Source organism: Macrobrachium nipponense, chromosome 45 (genome assembly GCF_015104395.2).
Source record: "Macrobrachium nipponense isolate FS-2020 chromosome 45, ASM1510439v2, whole genome shotgun sequence".
Taxonomy (NCBI): domain Eukaryota; kingdom Metazoa; phylum Arthropoda; class Malacostraca; order Decapoda; family Palaemonidae; genus Macrobrachium; species Macrobrachium nipponense.
Window position 1 is genome coordinate 45,299,653 of NC_061105.1, and position 27,579 is coordinate 45,327,231.

The 27,579-nt window shown below is 36.1% G+C and overlaps 1 long non-coding RNA gene across 1 annotated transcript in view; it reads left to right on the plus strand.

Annotated features, from left to right (window-relative positions):
* LOC135214149 (uncharacterized) overlaps positions 1 to 26,198 on the plus strand; it is a 636,319-nt gene extending 610,121 nt beyond the window's left edge. Inside the window, exon 7 of the long non-coding RNA XR_010314297.1 lies at positions 26,128 to 26,198. This is a non-coding gene — a long non-coding RNA (uncharacterized LOC135214149). The remainder of the gene's footprint in view (positions 1 to 26,127) is intronic.
* The last annotated feature ends 1,381 nt before the right edge of the window (positions 26,199 to 27,579 follow it).

A 27,579-nucleotide genomic window follows, 5' to 3' on the forward strand; every position in this document is an offset into this window, starting at 1 on the left:
GTAAATGCAAATTAATTCACAAGTGTTAAATTACTTAAATGTGCAATGATTAAGTAATGAAAATTACTAAGTCAATTAAATTGTGAATGCAAATGAAAATATAAAATAAAAGCACACTTCAATAGGAAAATGAACAAGTGCACAAACAGTGGAACAAACACAAACACAAAAAATCAGCAATGTGTAAAGTGTAAATCTTTTTCACTCAAAACATTGTAACCAACAGTTTTTACCAAACCACTGTTCCTATCAATTATTAGTTAACCACAGTTCCTATCCGTTATTAGCTAACCATGTTCCTTTTAACTTTTAGTTATTAGTTGTTACCTAACCGTTATTAGTTGCAACTAATAAAAATGTAACACTTTACCTTTTTGGTATACCAAACTTCTTCCTTTCTTTGCTGCAGGCTTGAATCACACTTTCACAAAAACCAGGCGCCGTTACGAAACAATGTTTGTTCAGATTCCACAAAATAAAACTAAAATATCAAATATGAAATTCTAAGTTACGAGTGACCAATTTACGTTACGTTAATATAATCTCAATGATGTCGGGAGAGAGAGAGAGAGAGCGAGATGTTAATGCCTCGAGGTTCTAAGATATAATGAAATCTTCTTCCTTTACGGAAACTGGACATGGCAGATGACACAAACCGTTCTGAGACTTCTAGAAGCTCCGAAATCTTACGCAATTTCACGTACAAAATGTGCAATCCCCACGTGGCTTTGATCAAAGACATACGAGTACAAGACGATTCTGCTAAACAGACACGTACCCGATCAAACGGAGGTTGAGCGATAATTAAGATTGACATGTTTTGATAACATCTCAAAGACTCGATTCGATCGCCTATCAAATGCGTTGACAGATTTAGGAAAGCAAACGGATCTAGCAGACCCTCTAATCTCAAAGCGTTGACATAAAAGGGAAAACACTCGCAGTTTCAAACGGACAAAGAAAATCTCTCTCTTTACTTCTACGTTATAATATATATTCTTTATAATATGTAATGCGAAATCTGAAAACACATTTTAAAACATCCTATTCTAAGTTATCTAGGAATCTGAAAAAATGTTACACAATTCTACATGGACATTTCAAAGAGGGGAAATATGCATTTTGAAAGTAGCAATATATATATATATATATATATATATATATATATAATACTATATATATATATATATATATAAGATATATATATTATATATATTAAGCAAATACCACAGGAAAAATGATAGTCAGAAATCAAGCGCTTTCGTCTTTACTAAGACATTGTTAAGGAGCGAATGAAATTCAGTTGGAGAGAAAGGTCTAAGGTACACAACAAGAGCAAGAATACCAGATGGTTAATTCTCAAAAGGGTAAAAATTGAAAGAGATAATCCAGGATTATCGGATATCACACGGTCACAAACCTAAACAGATTTGACCCTAACCGAAATTACAAAGTATCTTTACAGTCCAACACATATTAATCTGAATATTATAATTTTGTTGCTTATATTAATCTACGAGATTCAATGATAATCCTTTTAACTGTGTCATTACATGGGATTAAGGCTCTTGCTTGACTCCAATTAATAGGATGAATCTAAATCTCTCATGTACGAATAATGCATTCGATATTTGCCCAGTTCTCACAGAATATTGATGCTGTTTGAAACGTTGTGAAAGAGATTTCCCGGTCTGTACGTAATAGATTCTTTATCACACTTTTTACAAGGAATTTCAATATGCAGCCTTGAAGTAGATGATGCGTTTCATACACTTAGAAACAGACGGTATGGCTTTAATCAGACGGTTCCTGTCAATTGGAAGAATCGGATGCTGGATGTGATGGTAATTGCTTCATAGCAAAGTAAGATAAAGGAAAGGAGACCGCAGTTTTTCGAGAAGTTCGGTAGCAAGGAGGCGTTAGCGCAGTGTGTTGGAGGTACCTGTTATCATGATGGTTCTAGAATCAACAGGAGTGTTGTGGATCTCGTCGGGACGTGAAAAACGCCACGATTTCTGATGCAATACCTCGTCTAGATTCATCTAAAACAAAGCCCCCATTACACGTATCCGGTTTCCTACTGCCAACCTGGCCTATGGCGCCGTAGGAAAATTCTGGCCTACGGCTAGAGTTATTACACGTATTTGAACGGCCGGTGGCAAGTGTGGGGTGAGTGTGGCACTGTTTGTGGTGGCGGAGTGACATGTCTTCTCTCGACGACATCTCGTTGCTATTGCTCTAGCGTGCTGTTTGAAGGTGAAAACAAGAAAAAGGAAGATTTGGTCCAAACATTGGCTGCGTAACAAAATACTCTCATGTTAACTTAATGAGGAACTAGCACTAGCAAAAGATGACTGGTTTAACTACATGCGAATGGATCATGACACATATTTGGAACTCTTAAGTCAGGTATCACCTTTAATAGAAAAAAAAAGGACACTTGCATGAGAGAAGCAATTAGTCCACATGAGCGTCTTTCAGCCACTTTGAGATTTCTTGCTACAGGAAGAACATATAGCGATCTAAAGTTTACAACAATTATATCGCAGCCTTCTCTCAGTGCAATAATCCCAGAACATGTGCAGCAATCTGCAAATGTTTAGGCCCAAAATATCTGAAGGCAAGTTTATTTTGAACACAAATAACTAATTTCTTGTTTTAGTATGACATTCATACCAGGTTAATTTAAAAAAATAAAGAAGTTTCAAACTTTATTCCAGAGTATCCAAGGTTCATAAATGTACAGGTGCAGCCTTAGACTGATGTCATACCATACGGTGGAGCAATTACACGCTACGTCCTCATCGTGACGTACGACGGCCGTACGGCCAACTTTAGTACTGGCGAAAGTTCATCCGGCCGGCCATGGGTGAGCGTCCATACGGCCAATTTGCTATCACACACTCCGGCTTGAACATATGCTAGCATCGCGACCGACGGCGCCGTAGGAACCGGATAAGTGTAATATGGGCTTAAGAAGTTCTAGAAATCCCTGGATGTCGGTGACGTTCATCGTAGCTCCCGCCCCCAGAGTGCCGTATAAATACAACGAACGAACTTTGGAGAGCAGTGATCGTAAGAGGGAAAAAGATCGTAAAGAGGGAAAAGATCAGAGAGATCACCAGTTAGTAAGAGCCACAGATCAGATTATCGGTGAGAGATCAGCAGCAGCAGAGATCTTCCGTGAGATACGAGAAAAGGAACTGACGAAGTATCAATCAAAAGAAGAGTTGTTCGAGTGTTGGTTGGATATTGGTCTAGGTCGTCGTCTGGTGTGGACGGCCGAGTTGTCTTTCTGTTGAGCAGACTTCGGAGAAGAAAGGGGAGAGTTCCTGCCTTACGAATAGACTAGTTTCTGCAATACGGAGTCAAGGGGATGTCTTGCAATTGCCGCCCCTCCTTTAGTGAAGCCACCGCTACGAGTCACTAAACCGTTCTGCAAGTATTTGAATTACCTCACTGTTTCCCCCAGTTCATGCAGTGGTAAGATTCTATCTTTTTATGTAAATAGGAGATACCATTCTGCATTTACCTTTGTTAGTAAGCTTGTAAATAAACCTTTGTTGTGTTAGTGTTTCTTTCTATATTCATATCCCCAGTTTCAACTGTTTGTGTTGATAATTTTTTTTATTATTTCATATCGAACCTGAAGTGGACCTCTCTCAGAGGCAGTAACATTGTGTCGACCCGTTTCAGGATATTTCGACATCATAACATTGTCTCTGAGATCTCACAGGGTCTGTAACATTTGTGGCGACCTTGCCTAGGCTATCAACACTTTAACGGTTTGAAACAGGGAGAATATAGAAAGAATCAGAATGAGTGAGATGGTGAAAGAGTTTATTGAGTTTAGGCAAGCTACTAGGGTCTAGAGGGGGATGATCTCCGTGAGTATGTTGAAAGGAAAGAAAGGGAAAGTATGAGAGAGATGAAAGAGCGCGGGAGAGAGAAGCGAGGAAAATGCAGCGAGAGAGAGAAATGTTGTAATGCAGGCAGGAAGTAAGAGAAAAAGTACGTATGCATGAGTTGGAAATTGCGCGGTTAAGACAAAGTACTCGTAACAGTCGGTCAGGCGAGAACGGAAAACGAAGCTAATACATTACGTATGGAGTGCAGTGCTCTAATCAGTTCCAAAGTTCGATGAGGAAGAGGTGTTTACGACATATTTCATGTGTTTTAAAAGTTAATGGAACGAGTAGGTTCTCCTAAAGAAACGTGGACTTTATATTTGCAGTCAGTTTTGAGTGGTAGGGCACTTACTGTGTATAGTTGCATGTCTAAGGAGGAATGTGATAATTATGATATTGTGAAAGAAACTGTTCTTAGCGCATATAGGCTAGTACCTGAGTGTACCGTAAGAAATTTAGAAATGAGAAAGGAAATGGATGAAAAATATTACGTATGTAGAATACGATAAGAAGTTAGAAAGGCTTTTTTTTTGTGTATTGGTTAACCTTCTGCTAAGGTTGAGGATTTTTGATAGTTGAAGAAGAACTTAGTGTTGTTAGAAAACTTCAAAGATAACGTATCCCCTGAGATTAAACTTTATATATAGGATAGGCGAGAAGTATCTTTTGCAGGAGCAACTAGGCTAGCTGATGGGGAATATAGTCTAACTCATAATTTGAGTGTTAGTAAGAAACAAAATTATCCTTCGTCGTGCTAGAATACAAAGCAGTAAAGGTTTCAGTCCTAGTAATAGCAATGCGAGTAAAAGTGACTATTCCTGTTATACATGTGGGAAAACCTGGTCAGACGTCTAAGGTTTGTAAGAGTAGAATGGCATATAGTGGCTCAGAATTAACTTGTTTCCGATGTAATGGGAAAGGGCATTTAACAAGAAATTGTGCATTAGAAAAGAAGGATGGTAAGGAAACCAGTGTCTCTAATTAACCTTTCGTCAGTAGGAACTGATGTGATGAGAGAAAACTAGGAAAGTTTTTTGTGAAATTTCTGTCGAAAGGCGTAGTTTCCTCTCTTGGAGGAGTAGATTCGAGAGAAGTGGTTTTTGCTTCGAGACACAGGGGCTGCTGTCTCACTGATTCGAAAAGTGTGTGCCGAACAGGGCAGAAATCAATGTGGAAGAGAAAGTCATGTTAGGTGGATTTCCTAACACCTGTGTTCTTGTCCTTTGTTGAAGTTGAATTTAGAAAGTCAGGTAGTGTCAGGAGACGTAAAAACTTGCAGTTGTTGGACAGTTTGCCCGTTGAAGGTGTTCACATTATTGTCGGTAATGACTTAGCTTTAATCCAAGAATGTGAATCCTGTTGTGAGGAATATTCCAGTGCCTAAAATGGTAGTAACTAGGTCGGGTTTAGATACAGATGTAGACTACGGTCATAATTTGTTCGTGGATTCGAACGATGGTAAGTTCGTGGATTCGAACGAGTGTGAGTTCGTGGATTCGAACGTGAGTGAGTTCCTGGATTCGAACGAGTGTGATAGAGGTAGCAAGGTTGATCTTGGCATGAATGTGGCTGAGAGACCTAACTCTATCGTTGACAGTGAAAGCCAAGGGGAAGGCGTAGCTGTCGAGAGTAACGTAGTAAATGTACCAGTATCTAGTACTAGTTATGGTGATGAATTAGGCTCTAATGTTTTTGGATAAGGATGAGCTAGGCAAGTTGCAGAAAGAGGATGAGACACTAACCCGAAGTTTTTGAATATGAGCTGGATGATGATCTCGATGATGTGTGTACGGAAACTTTTTTTGTTTAAAGGACGAAGTTTTGCGTCGTTATGTTCGACCGAATTCAGGTAGTAAAGAGGAAGTCACAGAACAATTAGTAGTTCCTAGAAAGCTTCGGGAACTAGTTTTTGAAGTTAGCACATGATGAGCAAGAACATTTGGGAGTAAATAAAACTTTCAAGTGTATTAGCAGGGCGTACTTTTGGCCATAAGATGAAAAATGATGTGTGTTTTAAGAGGTATGCTTCAAGCTGTCTTGAATATCAAATTGCCGGGAAAACCGATTCAAGTAATTCCCAGAGTTCAGTTGTGTAATATTCCTTCAGTACGGACTTATCTTTTGAGAATGTATTATAAATATGTTCGTACGTTTGCCTAGAAGTAAGGGTAGAGATGATTGCATAACTAATCTTGATTATTATAAAAACAATTTAAGAGATGTTTGGCAACTAGTGGAGGAGAACGGAAGCGTTTGGCACTTAGCGAAAGAAAACGCGAAAGGAAGTCAAGGGGAACTTAAAGGGAACATAATCTAAGAGCAAACAAAAGATGTTTGTGTGTAAGAGATAAAGTTTTAGTACTAGTCTCGAGAGAAAGTCCCTTTTTACCTTATAAGTTTGAAGGTCCTTTTCAGTTTAGAGAAGAGGGGAAAAATACATTATAGAATTAATGTGGGTAAGAGTAGAGCAAAGGCAATGAATGTAAATTTGCTTCAGAATTATAAACAACGCCCCGTGCCGTGGCCTCCGCCCTGTAACAGTGTTACTGAGTGAGATTAGTTTTGAGAAAACACAAGAGGTGTTTTAGTATTTATAAGTTTTAATCAGAGTTCAGAAAACGGAAAAAGTAAGAGAGAAGGATAATGTTATAGCTAGTAGCTCTAGAGATTTTTCTCACGAATGAGTTGCCTAATAACCGTTTTCTGTTATCGCACGAGTGAGTGTGAAGTGTGCGTGTTTGGACTGGATTAAAGCTTTATGCAGAATTGTTTCCCCTCTGTTAATTTTTGCTTCTCTTTAGAAAAAAAATAAAATCAGTTGATTTCTTTTTTTTTCTCTGCGTGTGATGGTAATTGCTTCATAGCAAGTAAGATAAAGGAAAGGAGAACGCATTTTCGAGAAGTTCGCAGCAAGCAGGCGTTAGCGCAGTGTGTTGGAGGTAACCTGTTATCATGATGGTTCTAGAATCAACAGGAGTGTTGTGGATCTCGTCGGGACGTGAGAAACGCCGCGATTTCTGATGCAATACCTCGTCTAGATTCATCTAAGAAGTTCTAGAAATCCCTGGAGTTGGTGACGTTTGGCGTAGGCTCCGCCCCCAGAGTGCCAGTATAAATACGACGAACGAACTTTTGGAGAGCAGTGGATCGTAAGAGGAAGAGATCGTAAAAGAGAGAGATCACCAGTTAGTAAAGAGCCACAGATCAGATTATCAGTGAGAGATCAGCAGCAGCAGAGATCTTCCGTGAGATACGAGAAAAAGGAACTGACGAAGTATCACAATCAAAAAAGAGTTGTTCGAGTGTTGGTTGGATATTGGTCTAGTCGTCTTCCAGTGTGGACGGCCGAGTTGTCTCTATGTTTTGAGCAGACTTCGGAGAAGAAAAGGGGAGAGTTCCTGCCTTACAGAATAGACTAGTTTCTGCAACTACGGAGTCAAGGGATGTCTGCAATTGTCACCCTCCTTTAGTGAAGCCACCGCTACGAGTCACTAAAACCGTTTCTGCAAGTTATTTTTGAATTACCTCACTGTTTCCCCCAGTTCATTGCAGCCTGTAAGATTCTATCTTTGTTTTTATGTAAATAGGAGATACCATTCTGCATTTACCTTTGTTAGTAAGCTTGTAAATAAACCTTTGTTGTGTTAGTGTTTCTCTCTATATTCATATCCCCAGTTTCAACTGTTTGTGTGCTAATTTTTTTTTATTATTTCATATCGAACGTGAAGTGGATCTCCTCCCTCAGAGGCCGTAACATTGTGTCGACCCGTTTCCAGGATATTTCGACACCGTAACATTGTCTCTGAGATCTCACAAGGTCTCGTAACACTGGATTATTGCTACGGAAAATGAGAAAGTGCTGCAACCATTTTGAAAGGAAGCTTCAAGTCAAGCTGAAGAATCTTATTGCAGAAAGCGACTGGGCTAAGCATGCCAACGTGGTGGACTTCATGATTAATTTATCAGACAACCAGTGGATAGTGCTACGAAAGCGGCTTTGGGATATGGGTTAAGCTTTGGTGTATTTAATGGTAACCTGGACTGTGTCGACATTTCAAAATCCTTTTGTTATTTGGAAAAATTTAATCAAAACCTATGCCCTGATGATATCAATATTTGTAAAGGTATTATGTATGGTGCTATGTGTAAACCTTCTCCCCTAATGTACCCGTGAGATTTCTCCAGGCTTTTAAGAAAATTAAGGAAGACAAAACAGTGAAAGTGACAAAAGCAGATAAATCTAATGCAGTGGTACTAATGAATAAAAGTGGACTATGTAAGTAAAATAATGACATTGCTAAATGATCCTGGTACTTATACAAAACTGAGGTCTGATCCTACACAGACAGTGAACTCCCATTTTAATAAACAAATTAAATCCATTTTGAAGGGCTTTGACCATTTAATTAAACAGTTTACACCGCAATGCGCCTCCCTACCTTATATGTATGGTTTAGTCAAGACATAAAATCAATAACCCTATCAGACCAATCATTAGTTCAGTGAGCTCAGTTACGTAGAATTTATCTAAATGGCTTGTAAAGATTCTTACTCCTTTGGTAGGAAAACATTTCTAACACGAATGTTAAAAACAATGTTGATTTTATAAACAAATTGAATAGTTTAAATTTAAATTTTGATTTTAATATGGTTAGTTTTGATGTTGTCTCTTTATTTACAAAAGTGTCTGTAGATGATTACTTAAATATTTGGAGGATGAATTAGAACGTCATGATATTCCCTTAACTGTAGCAAACCTTATTAGTCTCATAAGGTTATGTATCAAAATAGTAAATTTTGTTTTAATGGGGAATTTTTTGTAGAAAAGTTTGGCATGGCTATGGGTAATCCCTTATCTCCTGTTCCTTAGCAATATTTCATGAATTTTTTTAGACAAAACTCTTACCAAGAATTTTGCCCCAAAAAGTTATATGGTTTAGGTATGTGGATGATATTTTCTGTATTTGGCCAGTTCACGAAAATCTCCAGGAATTCCTTAATAATCTCAATAATTTAGTCCTTTCTATAAAATTTACTGAGAGGAAGAAACAATTGTAATTTGAATTTTCTTGATGTAACTGTCCATAGAAATGATAGAAATTCAACTTTTCAGTCTCTTTGGAAATCAACTAACATTGCCTCTTTTGTTCATTATTACTCCAATCACCATCAAAATGTTAAATTCTCTGTTTCTTCTGGGATGTTCCTAAGGGCTTTACATGTCTGTAGCCCGCAGTTTATTGACGCTGAAATTAAAACTATTTTATGATATTGCATTGAAACTTAACTGCCCAAGGACTTTTGTAGATGTGGCATGGAAAAGATCTAGAAAAACATAATTCAACTAATGACAAACTTGAATTTAGTAAGCATAACTATCAATAAAATTACCCTATGATGAAAGGTTTTTAGATATTCCTAGAATTTTAAAGCTTTAACATAAATGTTGTTTTTCAGTATAATGTCAAGAGTTTAGTAATAAAACAAAAATTCTCCTGAAGAACTTCCACGCTGCATATATGAAATTCCTTGCAAAAAGTGTGATAAAGTCTATTATGGACAGACCGGTAAATCTCTTTCACAACGTCTCAACAGCATGAATATTCTGTGAGAACTGGTCAAATATCGAATACATTATTCATACATATGAGAGATTATTTTATCATCCTATTAACTGGAGTCAAGCAAGAGCCTTAATCCCATGTAATGACACAGTTAAAAGAATATCATTGAATCTTGTAGATAAATATAAGCAACAAAATTAATATATTCAGTTTTTACTTGTTTTGGACTGTAAAGATACTTTGTAATTTCGGTTAGGGTCAATCTGTTTAGGTTTGTGACCGGGTGATATCCGATAATCCTGGATTATCTCTTTTAATTTTTACCCTTTTGAGAATTAACCATCTGGTATTCTTGATCTTTGTTGTGTACCTTAGACCTTTCTCTCCAATTGTATTTCAATTCGCTCCGTGACAATGTTTCTTAGTAAGACGAAGCGCTTGGATTTCTGACTATCATTTTCTGTGGTATTCGCTTATTCAATGAAGTCACGCGTATCTACTGTGATTTTTTAAGCACACACACACACACACACGCACACACACGCACACACACACACACACATATATATATATATATATATATATATATATATATATATATATATATATATATATATATATATATATATATATATATATATATATATATATATATATATATTTACTATACATATATATATATATATAATATACATATATATATATATATATATATATATATGTATATGCTTAAAAAATCACAGTAGATGCACGCGACTTCATAAATAAGCGAATACCACGGGAAAATGATAGTGGTATTCGCCTATATATATATATATATATATATATATATATATATCTATATATATATATATATATATATATATATATATATATATATATATATATATATTCGAAAAAAAAATCTCCTTATCCCTCAACCGTATTTATCTATTTCATCCTCGTTACAAGTAAGTAGACTAGCAAATCATAACTTTTCCCCTTCAAGAATATTAGAAAAAGAATCCCCAAAACTACTACTGAAAGTAGTACATACCCTTGTCGCTCTGAAATGAAATGTGAAAGGAAAGGGGAAAACATCTTGGAAAAATGTGTCCTGCAACGCCTAATTGGATGATGCTTCCGTAGAAGACCTATTTGTAACATAAACTGAAAAGAGATCTTTTCATAACAGAGATTTGGGTAGCATTCACTTTCAGTCATGTTGGAGATTTTCCTCTTTTTTTACAAAAAAAAATATACCCAACAAAGTGTAAAGTTTCACGGATATATCACCTTCTTGTGTCTATAGCCTTGGCAGGGATATGTTTGTAGTCTTCCCGAAATAAATTGAGATTAACAATTACACACGCCCTGTTCGTTCCGGCAAGAGACCAAGCTCTCTTTAGCCCAGTTTGATCCAACAAAAAACTCAAATTTAGATTTGATAGCTCTTCACACAGCAAAGAGTTATTCCTGTTGATTCTATAAATGAGTTAATTTTTTCTGCCTCTTTCATTCATTACCTGTGTCCCAAACACGCGCTTACAGAAAATACATAATTAAAAAATTTCCCTTTCCATTATTAAAAATAATTTCGGTAAATACCAAAAATAGTTGCTCCTCCAGGTTTCCACTTATCTTTAGGGTCCACAGTAACGAAACAACTTGCCCCTCTGGCGGGAAGGTCTCCGTCATTGGAATTCTGGGCAAAGTAAACTCAGAGGAATGGGAATTCATTAATTATTCACACACGAGTGAAACTTTAATGTGGAGAACGGAATCGAGGGTTCTTGGAGCCATGAAACCTTCTCTGTAATGCCATCAGAGGGTCTCTCATTTTGACGGTCTCGTGATCGGCAGCGGTCTTTCTGACGTAACGAATGTGCCTCTTTTAGGTTGTACCATTTCTTTGCTGTGAAGCGATACGCTGTCTATCTGTGCAAGTCTGCTTGAATGGCGATCTCCTTAGTAAAAATGTACGGCCAAAAGATATTTCAAAGGTGATATTATATTTCCTTTATCCAGTCTCTCTCTCTCTCTCTCTCTCTCTCTCTCTCTCTCTCTCTCTCTCTCAAGACTTTCTGGTAAAGCAGTCGTCAGGAAAGGAAGGAAAGGGGGTTCCTGTACAAATGTGTTTGTGATCGAAGGTGTAAATGGAGTTTCATGCTTATTTGATTTGTACCGAAGCAAATTCTAATTATATATTTGTTTTATGGGTTTACGAACAATTTATTTCTGTCTCATTACATAATCTCAATTTGCTGCAACATGATCTTGCACAGCCTACATGATTTTACACTGCCATCGATATTGCTTACATTGTATGAATGGCCAAAATAAAAGAAATATTTATTTTTTTGAGGCGAACTCTTTTTTTTTTTTTTTTTTTTTTTTTTCTTTTCAAGTTCTAATCTTTTGGTGTGAATTTGTACTCGGTCCAGCAGGGAAATTTTTTTTACTTTTTCTTTGTCTTATTTTTCTTTGTCGTTAAAATCGGTTTCATTGCTCTTCTCTACCTTTATCAAACAAGAAGTTTTATCAGAGCAATGTTAAAGGAATAAGTTTCGCGGAGATTAAAAGTGCCTTGCGATACAAGAGGATCTTGAATGAATAAACTGACTGCGACTAACTGACTGACTGACTGACTGACTGACTGACTGACTGAATGAATGAATGAATGAATGGATTCCTTGCATTGAATCTCTCTTTAATCGCAATGCTGAATAACTGATAAATAATCTCTTTCTGTAATAACAGACATTAAAAATATAAGTAAAAAATGAGCGAAGTTTCTTCCGCCCAATCGAGTTTTCTGTACATCGTATTCAAGGCCATCGAAAATAGATCTATCTATGTTAAATTTTAACCACGTCCCGGTCGTGGCCTGTCCTATATCGTTGTCAGACGCTGTATTATGGCTAACTTTAACCTTGAATAGAATAAAAAAAAATACAGGCTAGAGAGCTACAATTTGGTATGTTTGATGATTGGAGCGTAGATAATTTACAAATACCAAAATTTGCATCCCTCTAGCCTCAGTTGGTATTTTTAAGATCTGAGTGCTGACGGACAGACTATGAAAACTAATGAATAGGACTGATCTACTTTGGCTGAATTAAGTGAGAGAGAGAGAGAGAGAGGGGGGGGGCACTATGCCAACAAATAAATCTTGTTGCAGTCGCCATGATCCTCGTATTTCTGTCCTTCAACAAATAATGGCTCTGGGCTACTCCAATGAGCTCTTGCTATTTGTCTCTCTCTCTCTCTGTCATTTGTGTCTGCTAGTTTAACGTTTTAATGGACTGTTTTTTGATGCGCTTGCTTTGTTGGATTTATGACTGTTTACGTTGACCCATTTTGTTTGGTGATGAGTTAACGGTGACAAATCACCGGGGCCATTTCAAACACCTTTCGGTGGAGTCGAAAAAAATGTCGTAAAATTATTTCTGTCGCTTTGAAATCGAACAGATTATTTTCATTGTAATACAAAGCCAGAAAAATAAAAATCGAGGAAATCGAACAAACTAGTGTCAGTACCCCAAAAAACGGCCATCAATATTCAACGGCGCACTTTTCCGAATTTAATTCATTTTATTCCGTCTGGAAACCCCAGGAGATAAACCTCTGAAAAATGGGTTGTGGCACCGATTAGAGAATGCTGCGCTTCTGTCGCTATTGCCACTGGAATAGCATTGTTGCTTCGGTGGTCTGTTTTTATTTATTCATTCTTTTTTTCGTAAAATCCATAATGTGAAGATATTTTTTCTGCTGTTTTTAGCTTGATGTTTTGTTAAGTAATGTTTGTTCATCTTTGTTCAATTACTGAATATATATTTAGTGAAATAATTATTCATTTTAATGATTGCGTTGTTATTCATCTTTAAATTGTCGCACTTTTTCCCCCAACCCCCTAATTTCTTTTCGTTTTATTTTCATTATTATTCGTTTGCTTGTATTTGCGTCATTGAATTATAGTATATTAAAATTTGATTTATCTGCTTTTCACTTTGGCTTCGTCTATCGCATGTCTAATTTTATAAATGAAAGGAAATTTTCTCTGCCTTTTCGTTGACACACTTTAGTATTAAACTTGGCCCACTATTCTCAGTCATATAAAGGTTTACGATTGAGACATTTTTCAAATGAAATGAGTTTCTTGAACAAGTAAGCGTAAAGTTCCAGAGAGAATCCTGATCCATTGCAGGCTTACAAGGACTTAGAGCTCTAGGAAAATATCTAGCAGGTAATATCCTTACGTCTTCATTTTGAACCCTTTACGATGAATTGCCGATTTTTATTTTAGACTATTGTTTTATTGTGGCACTGAGTGACCACCAGAAGGTTACTGCGGCTTTTGATTTGAACATAATTCTGAGGAATATTTATTTAAAGAGGAAACAAAATTGTTCAAACTGATTAGGTTGAACTCTGTGCCCGAGAGAGAAGAGAGAACTGTTAGAGAGAGAGAGAGAGAGAGAGAGAGAGAGAGAGAGAGAGAGAGAGGTGGGGAGCATTGCGCCAGCAGTATTTCTTAACTTTGTCTCCGCACTAAAGCTATCTTTCTGTCAGCAACGTTTAACCAAAAGATCTACGAGAGGCAATAAAGTCCCGATTTCCATTAGTTTCGGAAAGTTAAGAGACATTCAAAGAGTTACTGAGATGTCATTTTGGCGTCTATCGTCATCCCCATCAGTACTGTAGCTATTTGCTATACTTAAACTGAAACAAATAAGTGGTTATATATATATATATATATATATATATATAGATATATATATATATATATATATATATATATATATATACCACTTATTTCAGTTTAATATAGCAAATAGCTACAGTACTGATGGGGATGACGATAGACTCAAATGACATCTCAGTAACTCTTTGAATGTCTCTTAACTTCCGAAACTAATGGAACTCGGGAACTTTATTGCCTCTCGTAGATCTTTTGGTTAAACGTTGCTGACAGAAAGATAGCTTTAGTGCAGAGACAAGTTAAGAAATACTTCTGGCGCAATGCTCCCCACCTCTCTCTTCTCTCTCTCTCTCTCTCTCTCTCTCTCTCTCTCTAACAGTTCTCTCTTCTCTCTCGGGCGCAGAGTTCAACCTAAATCGGTTTGAACAATTTTGTTTCCTCTTTAAATATATATATATATATATATATATATATATATATATATATAATATATATATATATGTATGTATGTATGTATGTATGTATGTATGTATGTATGTTCGATGTAAGTATTATGTATATATATATATATATATATATATATATATATATATATATATATATATACATATATATATACATTATATACATAGTATGTATATAACCCCTCTTAAACCATAACATTCTAAAAGAGCGGAATCACGTAGTCCACTCTCAAACTTCTTTCAAGGAGTTAGATAATAACCTCATTACTTACTCATTTTGTAACGTGACTTTATTTTCATGACGTTCAATAACCAAATATATAAAAGTTCCTTATTTTTATTCCCAAGTCAAAACCAAGTCGAGGGAATCGGACTGCGTTAGGCGGAAAACGCCCATCATTATCAATTTATGACCTCATCCGATTTCAATTCTTTAAAAACCCTCGGGGAAAAAGATGGATGATATCGCTGGGAAATTCGCATGTTATCCGAAAACATCAAATTGGAACTTACATCGCCATTAGAAGTACGAATGACTACGCTGCTGCTTTTACGAACTAGAAAGTAATTGTTTTTATGTTGTTTATGGGAGGACGAATGGGACAAGCTTGGTTCCACTTTTGATAGCGTCATGGAGAAACGTCTTTCTGGGTAATTCACTTGAAATTAAATATGGTAAATGTACAATTGATTAGCAAGGAGACGAGTTCCTTTATCTGTTGTTTGTCTTGATACCAGAACTGATTGGATTTGATCATCTATATTCAATTACTTATCATCGAATTCTCTCTTTGACTTGTCCATATATTCATATCATATATCGATACATCAATTCATTTTTAATGGCTTATTAAATTTCTACTGATTCTTGTCATAGCTTTAACGTTACTAATTCAGTCGACGAAGTTCAGTGGATGCTACGTTTTCAGTATTGCTCATTTTTTTCTGTTTATTAACAGAATATTTAAGAACAAATGGCATTTGGATAACACTTTACTAATTCTTGATTTAGTTTTCTAGTTGAAATCTATTCGTACTTTGATGATGTATACTATATAGCACCGGTGAAACTATTTGTTCGAACTAAGGAAATTGGAACCATAAAAGTCTGGACCATAGATTTAGTAACCATACTCGCCAGTGACTTTTTATGTCGATCCAGTTGTTAATTAAACCTTGGCTGTGACAGATGGAGGTATGAATTCTGCGAATGCCTCAGGGACTCAAATATTCCTGGAAGTCTCAGTTTTGAATAATAATACAATTCAGACTTTTTGAAGACCGTGTATGAATACCCACCGGTCACAGTTATTCAGTATTTCTCTGTGTTCTCACCATTACAGATGCCGTCAGGAAAGACAAATAAATACTTGTTTAAAAAAAAATGATATAGAGCTCTGCCAGCTTCCCTCTTCAATTGAATAATTCCGTCGAGGGAAGGCCACGAGAAAAGCTTTTGGGAAATGGGTTATTACCTTATAAAAAAAAATCGCTTTTATTGTCACTGTGGGGAAAGGATAAAGATAGATTTGTTTACTAGCTTTATTTCTTTAATATTATTGTTTATGACATCGATCAATATTAGAATATCGTGCAGTTTAAAATAAGATTTTAGGTGATACTCATTACAGTCTGGGGCGTTTTAAGGAATGACTGTCCCTTTGTCGTCAGATCAGTTCTTCTCCTTCTTTTTGCCCTTCTCATTTTTCTTTTTTCTTTTCATTTTCAGCTGAATCCCAAGTTGGCGCCGCTGTTTATGATAAGCCTTTTCCTGGCGTTTCTGCCTTGCATCCTCCTTACGTCAATTTCTATGCCTCCAATCTTCTCGAATCACCGTCTCTCCATCTGCTCTCAAGCCAACCTCTCCTTCGTGTCGTAGCATGTCCATTTCCATGTCCGCTCCTGGAACACGTGATTCACCTTCAGCTCCCATCCTCACCAGACGCCCAAACCATCTGTCTTGACTCTCCACAAATGTCGTTGGTGTCTACTTTCTTGTAGTCTGAGAATACCGAGTGAAAGATCGTAGAATGACAGATCTTATGTTATCTAAGATGAACTAAGAATAGATTTAATCACGGAGAATGTATCAAAGCACCGCATATTTAATATGAATATTAGTTGGGTGCTTGTTACTAAAGGGAAAAAAAATTTTTTTTAATGTATAACAATTTTGATCATCTGTTAAAATAATGAAGGCAACATTATCATTCAAGGCAATTGCTTTGCGAAGGTTATTTATTTCCGAGTATTTCACATTCCATGTCAAACTATTAAAGGCACTGGGACACGAGCACTGAGAAACAACAGTAAAAACACAATTATGAGTTACATTTTGTTTGACTCCTTTCAGGAAACTGTTTTGACTGAGATCATTGAGGCTAAATTCTAAACAGGTATTTTTTTAATATGAAAAAGTATTTAAGAAATAAAACTTTTTACAATAAAGAGATACTGTATTCAAGAAGCTATATTTGTAATATAAAAAGTTGTTAATACTAAATTATAAAACAATTGCAGCATTCTTTGTGTGTATCTCTGTGCGGGCATGTCGACGTTGATGACCACTAAAAACGAATTAAGTAATTATTTTACTTATCATAGACAGAGACAAATAATGGACAACTAATTTCCATGTCTATCATTTCTGATGTCAACGTCAGAATTATTAACAACCGCTGTTTTTATCATATTGTTATATTACTATAAAGTATTCCATAATGATGATCGCTACGATATCATTCTAAAGATTATTATTATATTTTTTTTGTCTATCACAGTCCTCCAATTCGACTGGGTGGTATTTATAGTGTTGGGTTCCGGGTTGCATCCTACCTCCTTAGGAATCCATCACTTTTCTTACTGTGTGTGCCGTTTCTAGGATCACACTCTTCTGCATGAGTCCTAGAGATATTTCAGCCTCTAGTTTTTCCAGATTCCTTTTCAGGGATCTTGGGATCGTGCCTAGTGTTCCTATGATATGGGTACAATTTCTATGGCATATCCCACATCCTTATTATTTCTATTTTCAGGTGTTGATACTTATCCATTTTTTCCCTTTCTTTCTCTTCAACTCTGGTATCTCATGGTATTGCGATATCAATGATTGATACTTTCTTCTTGAATTTTGTCAATCAACGTCACGTCTGGTCTATTGCATGTATCACTTATATGTTTCTGATACTATAGTCCCAGAGGATTTTTTGCCCTGAATCGTTTTATCACTCACTCAGGTTGGTGCTCGTACCACTTATTACTGCAAGGTAGCTGATGTTTCTTGCACAGGCTCCAGTGGAGGGCTTTTGCCACTGAATCATGCCTCTTTTTGTACTGGTTCTGTGCAAGTGCCGGGCCTTCACTTGCTATGTGGTTTATGGTTTCATTTTTCGTATTGCACTTCATACATAATATGGGAGAGATGTTATTTCCATCTATCGTTCTTTGAACATATCTGGTTCTTAGGGCCTGATCTTGTGCCGCTGTTATCATTCCTTCAGTTTCCTTCTTTAGCTCTCCCCTCTGTAGCTATTGCCATGTGTCATTGCTGGCTAGTTCTTTAGTCTGTCTCATGTATTGTCTGTGCATTGGTTTGTTGTGCCATTCCTCTGTTCTCTTTGTCATTCTCCTGTCTCTGTATATTTGTGGGTCTTCGTCTACTTATATCAGTCCTTCTTCCCATGCTCTCTTTAGACACTCGTCTTCACTGGTTTTCAGATACGTATTGCCCCAGTGCTCTGTTCTCGATGTTGACGCAGTCCTCTATGCTTAGTAATCCCCTCCCTCCTTCCTTTCGTTATGTATAGTCTGTCCGTATTTGCTCTTGGGTGTAGTGCTTTGTGTATTGTCATATGTTTCCTAGTTTTCTGGTCTATGCTGCGGAGTTCTGCCATCGTCCATTCCATCCCTAGGGCCTGGCTGTACCTGATTAACTGGCACTGCCATGTGTTTATGGCTTTTATCATATTTATAAGATAATTTAGTAAGTGTCAGATCCACTACACTTCCAATCAAATTCCTCATTTCCAGTCTCTAATACTTTGATCTCAGGTCCCGTATTCAGAGCCCCTTCCTCCTCTGACATCCCTATCAACTTCAAAGGTCGCTGCCCTTTGATTATAGGCCTCTCTTTTTAAGCCTTGCATTTATTTTAATGAAAGAGTAGCTCGATCTATCTATCTGTATGTCTGTCTGTCTATTTATCCATCCGTCTATCTGTCTACATAACAGCGTTCTACGAAGTTTACGTAGCCCATAAAATATAGAAGGTCAGGGTTACAGAAGATTGTTAATTGGAATTCTTTTGCCATTATTCTTTTTAACTTCCTTTGATATTTATACATATATATATATACACACAGATGTATATATATATATATATATATATATAGATATATATATATATATATATATATATATATATAATATATCCAATGTAGCACGAGCGAACACGCGCTTTGCAATATCCCTAAATCCACGGTAGAAAGGCGAGTAAAGAAATACTGGGGGACTTGGAACAAGCACTTTCGTAAGGGGAAGGCCCACTTCAAAATGTAGAATAGACTACGAAAGTACTTGTCCCAAGTCCACAGTTTTTCAATCACCATTTCTATCATGGATATATATATATATATATCATATATATATCTATATATATATATATATATATAATATATGATATGATAAATATATAATATATATTATATATATATATATATGTATGTATATATATATATATATATATATATATATATATATATATATATATATATATATATATATACTATATCTATGTATGATGTATGTATGTATGTATGCATGTAGGTATGTATGTATGTGTGTAATATAAAACACTATCCGAATAACCCTTGAATATTCTTTGTAATTTTCGAAACAGGTATTCATTTCAAGAGTTTCAGATTCAGTTTTAATTTAATTTTGTGTCGGAATTGAACTGCATGCTAGGATATTAATTTAGCTTTCTATTGCCGTTTTCGTACAATGCTACTCGATCGTTGCATTTGCGCATGCGCATAACTTTTCAGAAGCATTTTGTTCAATCAGTTCATGTATTCGTGTGGCTGAGAGAGTAAGAACAAAACGGATTTTATGTGTTTCTGTTGATAGGGTTTGGTGGATTTCAGTTTTCGATGTCGTCATCACTGTAACAAATCAAAAATAAAGTTATTCATTTCTGTAATTCTTTAATTTTGGGGTGCATTGCTGTAGATACAAAAGCATATTGATTGTTGTTATTTCATAAACTCCGCCTGAAATAACAGTCAATTTCAGTGAAAGAAGGTAACTAGACATACATGCATATATGCATAAACATGTATATGTATACTAATATATATATATATTATATATATATATATATATAATATATATATATATATATATATATATATTTATATATATATAACATTCCTTCGTTTACTGAAATTGACTGTTGTTTTACGTGTAGTTTATAAAAAAAATACTAATCACTAACTTCTTTATCTACATCAATATATCCAAATAAACAATTACATAAATGAACGAGTTTATATTTTTTTTACAGGGGTGATTACATTGACAAATACAATAAATAAACAGTTCAAATCGTCCACCAAACCTTATAGATAGCAACGCATAAAACAGGTTTGTTCATATTCTTTCAATAGTAAAAATACACGAACTGACTGACACAAAATCACCTTTGAAAGTTATGCGCATGCGCCATCCCAACAATAGTATAACAATGTACACAATTGGTGGCGGAAATCTAAAACAATATCATAGTATTCGGTTCAACAATGAAAAAGAATTAAAGGTGAAATCTGAATCTATTCAAAGGAATATGTTTTTAAAAGTACTGGGAATGCAAGGGTAATTGTATGGCGCATATATATATATATATATATATATATATAAATATATATATATATATATATATATATATATATGTGTGTGTGTGTGTGTGTGTGTGTGTGTGTGTGTGTGTGTATGTGTATGTGTGTGTGTGTGTCTGTGTTTGTGTGCATTATATACATATATATATATATATATATATATCTAATAAAAAGAACCCATAAAACACCAAAATGTAGGTGAGAGAAAAGTACTATATTTCAGAGACTGCTGTCTCTCTCTCTTTCAGGTATATGAAAGACATCTCCCAAGGACTCTGGGGTCTGTGAGATCCCATGCCAGGACTGTGACCAATCTTACATCGGATTTACAGGTAAATCACTTCCCCAGAGATTAATACAACACAAACGGTCAGTTAGGTATGGACAACAGAACTCGGCTAATTTTCAAACCATATAAATGAACATAACCATAGAATAAACTGGAATTTGTCACGTGTAATTTATAGCAGCAACTGCCGGTACAAGAGTCAAATGTGGAATCGGCCTTAATAAAAGAGAAGAGGTAATGAACATCTCAAAAGGCGCGTGGATATCAGATGTCGTCGACGAAGTTTCATTCAACCAACGCTTAAGAAGATTAAGGAAGATTATCAGCGGGGTAACCTAAATTGGCTTACTTGTGGACGGATCTCTTGTATAAATACCACCTTTTCTGTAAACTTTTCTCTTTCATATACCTGAAGAGAGAGACAGCAGTCTCTGAAATATAGTACTTTTCTCTCTATTTTGGTGTTTTTATGGGCTCCTTTTATTAGATGGAATTCGTGTTACAGAACATTTTTACCTGTCATATATATATATATATATATATATATAATATATATATATATATATATATATATGTATATATATATATATATATATATATATATTTATATATATAGACATACATATGCATAACATTTAAATGGTCCAAGAAACAATTCCAGTTAAAAATCTTCTGTAATCCTGATCATTAATGTTCTATATGGCCCTTGTTAACATCATAGAACATTGCTAAATTGACAGATAAGTAGTTAGATAGATAGATAGATAGATAGATAGATAGATAGAGGCTGCCCTTTCAGTGAAATACAAGGCTGAAAAGGGGGAGGCCCATCAAAGGGCATTGACTTTTGAGTTGACTATGCGTGTGTGTGTATATACTATATACGTACATATATGTAAATATATATATATATATATATATATATATATATATATATATATATATTATATATATAGATAGATAGATAGATAGATAGATAGATAGATAGATAGATAGTATAGATAGATAATGCATCTAAGGTAAATACCATCATAAATCTACTTCAATCTAGAGTAGGGTTGAAAGCATGGGTATTTAAAAAAAAAAAAAAAAAACTTCCAGGATTGAGAGTGTTTAAGTGGAAGCTGTCAAAATCCTTTCCCGAATCAACACAACCAACCAAAGAGTTTTGAAACATTCGTACCATCCACATGTCAACACAACTATTTGATTGGTGCAACAACACCTAACTTTTTTGAAACCAAAAGTTAAAGTGAATATGTTTGGAATATAATTCTTTTTCTCTTACTTTCGTCTTGCAAATTTTTTGTGTGCGCTATTTCCATGCTAGATGTATGTGTTTTAGTTTTTCTACTTAATTTTCTAATGCTTTTCTTAGCCCTGCGGTCTATTTCCTCAGGGCTTACAGAGGCTAACTCCCTAATCCTGGTGGTGAAGTTTCGTGAAATATTGAGATGATCTCCACAAATGAGATCCGTGACACAAGATGGGCTGAGATATTTGGAAATTAATCTTGGAAAGTGAAGACCTGTGATCTCATTACGCTTGACTTTTTAAGTCATTACAACACAGCGCTCCCGACTTTGATCTTCTAAGTTATCAAGGTTTTCGAGTATTACACCCTCGGGAGGTTGGGTAATCAACCCCTTACAGCAACTGTCACAGAGAGAGAGAGAGAGAGAGAGAGAGAGAGAGAGAGAGAGAGAGAGAGAGAGAGAGAGAGGGGGGGTGTTTGTGGGTGTTGGGGGTGAAAAAAAAATTATCGCTATTGGGTATTCATTAAAGTAAAAGAATGTATCTAGTACAAATACATGTAAACCTGAACCTGGGAATCTGTTAGCAAAGAATGGGGGGGGGGGGGGGGGGGGGGTGGGGGGGGGTTGGGGGGGGGGGGGGGGGGGGGGGGGGGAGTTGGGGGGAATCCAGGATCATACTCAGTGCTAACGCCCCAGTAGACTATTTACGGCAGTTTATCTGTAAACAAAATCAAAGACTAGTTTTCCCTTGTACTAAAATACAGCGTCCTTGTCTGGAAATCCAGACTCTATCGTCCTTGGCAGCGCTTTCAGGTAAACAAACCATATTTCATTAGCCACTTGTTTTGTCGAAGCAACGCCTTGTTGTAGTGTAGTTGAACACTGCAATTACCCCGTTTATTAGCATTTCCTGGTTACGTTGGTGAATTGTGTAGAGTGATGTGATGTGATGAAGTCTGACTTCCAGACTAAAGACGACAAGTTTGTTAGTTTTTCGTGATTTGTAGGACACTTAAAAACGGCGACTGAATGTTTCAGTTTGGGTTCTAGTTAAATTAACTATATCCACCTTAGGGGGGTTAGTGTCGTCAGTGAACCTCATGCGGTGAACTGTAGGCATTACAAGAGGTTGTTTGCAGCTTGCCTTCGCCCCCTAGCTGCAATCACTTTCGTTCCTTTTACTGTAACTCCCTTTCGTATTCATTTCTTCCATCTTACTTTCCACCCTCTCCTAACACTTGATTCGTAGTGCAACTGCGTCGAGGTTTTCCTCCTGTTACACCTTTCAAACCTTTTACTCTCAATTTCCATTTCAGCGCTGAATGACCTCATAGGTCCCGGTGCTTGGCCTTTGGCCTAAATTCTATATTCAACTCGACTCAATTTAACCAAATCTTATTTCACCTCCGTGGAGACATGCTTAAATAGAAATCTGTGATAAAATCATTTGATAAGAAGGTAACTGATACACAAATTAAGGAGTGAATTTCTGTCACACCAGGAAAAACAACAAAAGGGTTATTAGTATTTACACAGATGGTTCCAAGTGGAAGGAGGGTGTAGGCTATGCAGTCAGTAACAAAAAAATATAAAAGTAAGGGAAAAATATAAAAAATATACTCGATATTCACTGCAGAAAATAAATACTTATTAGAGGCCATAAAAACATACGGTAATTCTTCAGAAACAAACCGCATCACCGTTTTCTAAAAAACAATTAATAATCCTCATTTTATGGTATATTTTCAATGAATCTGATCTTATTTTCTTGAGGAAATGTTATCTTAACACCCTTTTCCAGCCCAACTAGCTGGGTGGGGGCCCCCCAAGTTTGGGAACCGGGGTTTTTGGGTGGGGAAATTCCAGAAAGGATGAGGTGGCATTTGCAGCAATAATAATCATAACAAATGCATAATTAAGACAAGATCACCAGCTAACCTAACATCCCCAACCTAACCTTGGAGCACCTACAGAATCGCGGGCCCACTTCGGCGGAAGAACACCAAAACCAATATGGCGGCGATACCAAAACAACAACAAACAAAGTAGGGAGCGACTACATATCCGCGACGATCGATTTATGTGTGCTGTCAGTAAGGCCGTGGCGGAACCGGCGCTTCGCGCCTTATCCGCATATTTAAAGAATCTTGGCAAGCACGGCATGTTCTGGAAAGAGGTAATGTTGCGCTGCGCGAGCTAGCCACAGGGGTTACAGTAAGGCTACTTACCTTGGCGGATGGATTTGGGTGTCGCGCCGCCCCCCCTCCCCTTCGCCCCTATATTAACTTATAGGATGAATAGTGGACAAAAAAATTAACAAAAGTATACGCCCACTTACCAGAATATTATGGAGTTGAAGGATATAATAATGCTTTGGAAAGCTTCAATTCCCCTTCAGCCAAGTTATAACAAAAGTTAGGACTACACCTTAACTTAAAATTCAAATTAACTTCAAAACAGATGGGATTTTTCCAAAACACGTTCCTCTAGACAAGGAAACACTAACTTTACATCACTTACGCTGCCGACGTCCTTTCGTCACTACAGAGCGATCACGCCTAAAGGTGTTCCTGTTGTAGTCGATCCGACATATAGCTCCACAATGCTCACAGCTTTTTTTTTTTAGAATTAAATTATGTCTTTGAGCATATTCAATCACAACTTCTCTATCACCATTAGACAAATAATGATAAAATTCACCGTATTCTACATTGCACTGCAAACAATCGGTAGGAAATCGATGGTCTCTGTCAAAATTAATGCCAGAAGGGCCAGCCACTGCCTCTGCCATAGCTACAGTAAGACAAAATGCCGGGTTTTCCTCATTATTCGAAGTATTTAGTCAAACAAGGATACAAATGGACACTGGACAGGTAACTTTATTATTCCGCTGAAATCCTAGTGAAACTTAGTTTTCGACTGAAGTCGTTTGTAATTGGTTATGTAACTCATGACGTCATAGCGATGTCACACCTCTCAGCCAATAATGAGTAACGAACTGCTTTTGTTTGCGTAAGAAAGTGAGTTAAAGGGCTCATTAAAAGTAAACATTACCGCAGAGGAAACATCTCTCCGGACTTAGGAAAATTCGGGTAAAAACTTATCAAGCATTTATTCTTCCCCGTTCAATCTCTCATATAATGACTACACTTTTTATATAGCTTTTCACATGCTCTTTTCTTGTAGGTGATTATTATTTTTAATATCCAGTGCGGAGTGTTTCTGAAGTATTACCAAACATACTTTTATGGTGGAAAGGCAAAAGATACCTTTGTAATATACGGATTCTTACATTGCTCTAGAAGCGCTAAAATAATACACAATTCTCATCCCGTAATTGCAGAAATAATGGAGTGGATAGGTATAATAGTTAAACGGAAATCTATAAACATAAAAAAACTATGTTGGGTCCCTTCCCATGTGGGCAAAGGGTAATGAACATGGATAAAGAAGCAAAAAGGCAGCAAAAAAGGAGTATCAAAAAAATACAAATACCTTACAATGACATTAAAACAACAATAAATGAATACTGTCAATCAAAATGGGAAATAGAATGGTTAGAATTAAATCATAAATTAAAACATATTAAAATCATCTGTAAAATCTTGGAATAGACAACAATGTCAAAGAAGGGACGATGTCATATTAACAAGATTAAGAATAGGACATACATACTTAACACACAAATGCTTGATGTTGCAAGGCGAGGAAAGACAGGCCCCTTACTGTGACCATTGTCGTTCTCTGGTCACAGTCCGTCATCTGCTAACTGAATGCCATAAATTCGAAAAAAAAACGGAGATCCAACAACATAATATGTAGTATACCTCTTGAAGAACTATTGGGAGAAAATGGCCCACTTCAAAATATAGTAAATTATATCAAAGAAATAAACCAGCTTTATTTTATATAACACGTCTTATAATTCATTAAGTTAGACACTAAGCCCTGAATGGCCTTTGCTGCCCAAGTGCTTGGTGTTACACCTAATCTTTATAAAACCAACCAACCAACCATATCTTATTTGTTTCATAATCTTTTATTGCCATTCTACAAACTTAAAATATTTTTCAGGATCTGATGTGGACAAGAGAGCTGTTTCTGTTATACAACATTAAGGATTGGATTATTATTTCGCAATAAGAAGTTCGTATTTAGTCTATATGTTTTTAGTCAGATTAAATTTTAAAACAATACTTGCAAGTGGTGCGGTAGATTTTATACGAACCTAAATTTAAATCTTGTAAATTGTGTTGGTTTATTCGTTTTGCCATTAAACTGCCCATTAAAGATAATTCTAAAGTAAATTTGACAGTATTATTAATACAGGATATGTACAATAATTAAATATACTTTCAGGAGTTCGTGATATCAAAACTAATTTTCGTAGCCAGGATAACTTTCATCAATATACAGGAATACAAATAAAACGCTGTTCTCCACCTTTGATGTAATAACCAGTAACAAAGGTGAGGTAAACAGTTTTGCACCAACCTACAAATCTTTATTTTCTTTATGTACACCTCCACCCTTACAGGGGCGGTGCCCCTGTAGGGGTGGAGGCCCCTCCCATCCCCTGGTCTGTAGGTCATAAGAAAACTACGACCAGGGTTTATTGGAAGTTCAATTCATTCGATTTTTCTTTCAGGTGGTAAGCGAACAGTTCTCTGACAGTTTTAAAAGTTATCATAAATAAGATGCTTTTACTTTTGAAGTTTGTATGTGTAACGTAAATGGCTACTACACAGCTGTGAGATATAATTCTTCGCAGTGTTTCCTTTTAGTTTATAACTGCTAAAATACCGTAGAAGTATTGGGTTAAAAACTAAATTTGTTCAAAATTTAAGTTAACGTAATTTTTTTGTATTTCGAAGGACTTAAGCACATTAATACACTTGCCTTCTTATAATAGATGTTTAATATTTTGGGAATTAAAATCCGAAGTCCAGCATGATTTAACATTAGCTGATATATATTTTTTTACTTGAATGATGTTAATATCGGATAACCTTCAGAATAAGCTAAAACACATAATTTTGCAGTAATAGTCCATAATTCTTCTTTTGTTATAAATTACAGAAAGTGTTAGTTTTTTTTATTAATGAGTGACCTGTGTGCCAACTATACAATACACAGACTTACATTGGTCAAATACACTGAACAAACCCATGCATTAGCTATCGTGGCAGTACGGTGGACAAACCCACGCAAATTATAATAAGGTCTATTTTCAGTAATGCCCTGGGTACTGTTGTCCAAGAGGCCTCAATGCCGAATCTTGTAAGTCTTTTGCTCAGCAGCTCAGGTCAGCTTGACTCTGCCATTTTGCCGGCCAGCTTTGGCCATCTGCTCTCGACTAGATGGCAGTTGCATGGCCTTCTCCTAAATAGTGGTTCCCTGGTCTATTGGGGATATTAAGGATACACCTTGTCCTTGCACTTGGCTGGTTATTGTCTCTTGGTTGATCTGGTCGTAGGTTTCTTAGATGTGTGTCTGTGGAGTAAACATTTGTACCTACAGTTGTCC